The sequence below is a fragment of the Colobus angolensis genome, unplaced genomic scaffold (genome assembly GCF_000951035.1).
Source record: "Colobus angolensis palliatus isolate OR3802 unplaced genomic scaffold, Cang.pa_1.0 Scaffold97, whole genome shotgun sequence".
NCBI lineage: Eukaryota > Metazoa > Chordata > Mammalia > Primates > Cercopithecidae > Colobus > Colobus angolensis.
Window position 1 is genome coordinate 4,396,664 of NW_012123709.1, and position 5,000 is coordinate 4,401,663.

The following is a 5,000-nucleotide window of genomic DNA, read 5'->3' on the forward strand; positions in this document are numbered from 1 at the left end:
ATCCCTGATGAACATCGATGCAAAAATCCTCAATAAAATACTGGCAAACCGGATTCAGCAGCAGATCAAAAAGTGCTGACTTATTTCTAATTTCTATTTCTTCTCTCAATACTCCACAACCCAAGGCCATATCCATTAAGCAAGCTTCCTTGCCATTTTCTCCAAGAAAGCAGAGTTTTTCTAGTCCTTTTTGTATGGTTTGAGCTATACATGGAAGCTCAATTACAGCTCTTAGTTGCGAGTCTGTCCCTCTGGGGAGTTCAAAACCCAAGCCCAGCCCCTCATGTCTATATCTGAAGTTAGCAATTTCTGTAGATCATTCTGAATACAGGTTCTTTCTCCATTTCGGATACCCAATTTTACTTTTGTTTATACTTGGTCACATATCTTTTAAAGTTTTTAAAATTTTATCTATCATTTCTATCTTTTTCATGGAAATATGGGCCCATCAACAAAAGCTCACTCTGCCATGTTGTTGAAATTTTTGAAGGCCTTTTAGTAGTAAGTTCAGGGGAATACTTACTTACTTTTCTGTTTGTTAACTTTTTTTGGAGCCAGAGTTATAAAACTATATTTAAAAAGATCCTCTTCTAAGAAGCTGGACTCCCAAACAATAGAGAGAAGGGCAGGTGACAGGCATACGGAGAGGATGGGGAGTGGAATCACCTAAACTACTGCTAAGGACCTCCCTACTGTTACGGCATCTGGGAGGCCAGGGGAAAGGGAGAATGGTCATCGGTGGCTATAAAATACATTATTATCCTGATTCCTCCAACAGCTGCCATGATGTTTCAGGCCAAAGCACTGTGCTAATCATCAAGCTTGGGAAAGAAGACAACTTGTATCTGTGGATGTGACAATCAGTTCTATTAGATTCTCAAATATAACCCTCCGTTTTTGGGGAAGAGTGCTTTAAACAATTTCCCAGTGTGCTCATCATTTGGCAATTTGGCCTTGGCTCAGTGGAGACAATTTGCTCTTCCTGTCGTCTCTACTGGGGTGCATCATCTGGGTGCTGAAGGATTCACTTTGGTGGCGGCTCACTTGCATGTCTGCCATGTGGGTGAGGAGCCCTGGCTTTCTGACACAAGACTTACAGAAGTAAGACTTCTCTAAGGTCTGTTTGGGCTTCTCCTTGAAAAGGTTGGTGGGTTCCAAGAGCAAGCATCCCAAGATAATGATGCAGAAGTTTATGGCCTCTTACGATCTAGACTTCAAAGTCATATAACAGGACCACTATTTTTATTTACATCTTCCTCAAAAGAAGAAAAACATGTCTTCCTCAAAAAAGGTAAACTAGGAAAGACATGCAGAATAACACTTTCAAACAGAGAGGCAGTAAGGATAAGTGGTTATGAGCAGACTCTAGAATCAGACAGATTTGGTTCGAGGCCTGGCTCTTCCACCTACTAGTCACGTTATCTTAACAAGTTAATGCTGACACCTCTCAGTATCCTTGTTTGTAAAAGAGAATAACATTGGTGCTTACCTCACAGGCCTGTTGTGAAGCTGAAATAAAATAAACACACTGTTATGTACTTGGGCTATTTGATATTTGGGATGATGTTATAGCTGACTTCATGTGATGTTTATAAAGTCAGGGCACTGTTCTTTTCAAGTATATACTGCCACAGTCTTGAGATACAGCCAGAAGTCAATCTATTCAACAGGCAAAATTTGCCAATGCCAGACTGATTCTCCCATCTTACATACCCACTCCCCGACCCCAGTCCATACACATATACACACTCTTTTGTGGCACTCGGTGCACAGTCCACTACTAAAACTGGACTTCAGAAAGAACTAGGTAGAAGTCCTTTCTACTTCTGTGTATATTAGATGAATGTGTTGTCACTGTTGGAAGGTTTGTTATTTAAGTATTGTCCATAAATAACCACATAGTAGAAGAATTTTCCCCCAGCTAAGGGCATTTCAAGCATTAGCAACCAGGCAAGTGAAGACTTTCCCAAGAATAACTAATATCACATCCATTTTTATAGCTCTTGCTTTCCTTAGCATAAAGTCAGAGAAGTAGTCAGCTATTTCCAGAAGAAACTGAGGCAAACAAACAGGTGAATCATCTGTGCTCTCAAGACCCCGAAAGTCCTGCCTACTGCAAAGAATGCCTTTTGATTAGGCTGCACTTGAACTAAAACAAAAACAAGGCCGTATGTAGTTGGGATCCCTAATCTAAGATCTCAAATAGGTTTAAGCAGGATAGGGGAACTAGTATGGACTGACTGTGTACCGGATGGCAGCAGTCAGAGAGAAGGAAGGATGTGTGAAGGAAGGACAGATATAGGGATAAAGATGAGGAGGAAAATTCTTACACAGTCAGAGTTGTGGTGTGAGAGCCTAGTTCTCTCCCCACTTAAAACATACACACACAAAGAGCTTCTGCAGTTGAACAGCTGGATGGATATGGAAAGTGCTGCTGGTAATACTCCTAAGGTACACCCGGAGCTTTGCCTCTTCATGTGGCTGCTCCAGGGGCTGAGCTCCAAGACAGCAAAGCCTAAATACCAATTAGTATTTCATCTTTTCTTCCAATGCTGGTTTAAGGCCTTTGGATATCACGGTCATTAAGGTCCCAAGCTACATCTCCACAGGGGTTGACCTGCCAGGGTCTTTCCTGCACCATTTCCGTATTGCCACTGGCCTGCAGGAGCCTACTTGCCCTTGCAGTTGGAACTACTTCTCAAGAATTCTAAGCACTAGCCCACTGGCTCTCCTACTGTATAAAAGTGAAATCTAAAGCAGTTTGATCCCATTTGACAATCTGAATAAGAAATATCTTCTAACATTAGGGAATCCAATAGGGACAAATTAAATTCTTCTCTCTAACTAGCACATAATGATGTAAGAAATAACTTAGACTAGAGCTATCAAATATAAAAGTACTATGTAAGGACAAGAGGAAGGTGTCTCCAAAGCATGAGTGTTCAGACTGATCGGAACCTTGTCTCAGGCAACTTGCAGCCTTATAGCCACTACATGCCATCAACCCTTATCCAACAAACACACATTCAACAAACACTGATGAGGCACCTGGTTAATGTTGTGAATATACTTAATTCTTCTCCACACTCACACACACATCTGCCAAATCTGGAATGTTTTTTTCCTGTCTTTCCTTCAGCTAAAACTTTGAGGCCCGGTTCAATGTTTACCTTCTCCATTAATGCCTTCTCTTATTTTTTTTCCAGTCCACTTGCCTTCCTCTCCCTCATATTGTGGAACGGAGAGAACTCACATTGTGTATCCATCATTGGGCACTTGATTAAATGTCGCTCTGTCAACAGATGACAAGAGATTGATCAAGATGCTGAAATTTTAAATCATGCCACATTAAAAAGCTGTCAATATTTTCTTATTATTGTCTTTAAATATCTGGGGGCTTTCACATGGAAGAAGATTGAGGCTCATCATGTGGTCACCCCCAAGAAGACAAGAAAGAAATCTCACAAGTTTATTATTGGTGGTGAGGCTACAAGGTTTCAGATTTCAAGCTCGCATTTATGTAGCCCTTATTTAGTCTACACAGATGTTTCTTAATCTTTTTTTTTTTTTTTAATTCATTAGGGTCCACCTCAGGAGACTTATTTTTTCTTAAATTGCTTCCCACAAGAAATTTTAATGCCACAGATAGGCTGCATATCTGTTTACACGATCTCACCCCCTTTGAGAATGCATGGTTCACATGGAGGATTAAGGAATTGTTTGTGTCAGGGTATTTGGCAAGCTGCTTAAAAGCAGAATTACTTATTTGTTACCACTCCAAAGCTGCTTTGCACAAAATACCTACTCAACAAATTGCTGAATAAATACATTGATGAACACACTGCCAAAGGAAAGAGAAGACTCCTCTTTCTCATAGGATATGACGGCTCTTTAGGTAAACAGTGAAAACATCTAGTGACTCATCTCCCAAAGAGGAGTGCTTCTCACTGGCACAGATTTGGGAAGTGACCTTACTAGCACACAGTTTTTGTTGTTGTTGTTAACACTTACCTAGTACTTTTATAAGTAGTTTAAACTTATGGTAAGAGATTCTATGGTATTCCCTCCTCCCTCCTAAATTTTCCTCCAATTCATATGTTAGCAATTCAAGTTTCAAGCTAGTTCTCCAAGGAGAGCAAATATAGGGCCACATCATGAAAGGAAGCCCTCTTATGCACTCCCTGGGGCCCAACATGAGAGGTGAGACACAGGGAAAGAGAGAACTCCCATTCAAGATCAGAGGAGAAAGTTCATGGCAGCAAAGACTTGCTGAATTTTCCTGGGGTATCCAGAAAGCCTGATGAGATCAAATGTCTTACAGTCTATGAAGAGAAAGAAAACTGGATGCTTCTAAAGGTGATACCACAGTGGCTGCTGGTATGACCAAGTCTGTATTTATTCAGTGAGACAAGGGCAAGTCTCTGCTTTGCAAGTTGATGACTTCAAGAAGCCTCTCTAATAATTCCCTCTGGTAGCCTGCTCATTTATGTCTCCTGTGTTTCCAATTGCTGGCAAAGGCCCATACAACATCATGGTGTCTGCCTCAGTGCATAATTAGAAAGCAGTTAATTCTAAGTCATTAAAAATGTTGCCCAGGATTGGAAGTATTCAAGGGAAGAGGGCACAAAAGCGTGTTCTTTTTTGGCAGGCTCCGGAATCTAACGGGAAAGAGCAACCTAAACTTTATATCTTAAATTGTAGGAGAGGGATAGGTAGGTAAGCAGAGATGAAATTTCAAGGCATGTTAAACGATATGAAAATTCACACACTTTTAGTACGCTGAAAGAAACATTTCCTGGGAACTAAACCACGTGACTAATTATAGCCAGGGACAGTGCTTCTATTCAGAAATAACTTTCGTCTAATTCTCCTGAGAAAAATCTCAACAACTTTCAAGGGAAACACAGCTATTCAATTTCTGCCCATTATCCAACACAGAGATCTATCTTTCTTGCACTTTATTAGGTACAAAAAAAAAAAAATGTCAAAATTCTACGTGT

The 5,000-nt window shown here is 40.5% G+C and overlaps 1 protein-coding gene across 4 annotated transcripts in view; it reads right to left on the reverse strand.

Moving 5' to 3' along the window:
• The window catches only part of LOC105504994 (chromosome unknown open reading frame, human C15orf41), a 231,480-nt gene that overhangs the window by 130,775 nt on the left and 95,705 nt on the right, over positions 1–5,000 (reverse strand). The gene's annotated exons all lie outside the window — the stretch shown is intronic.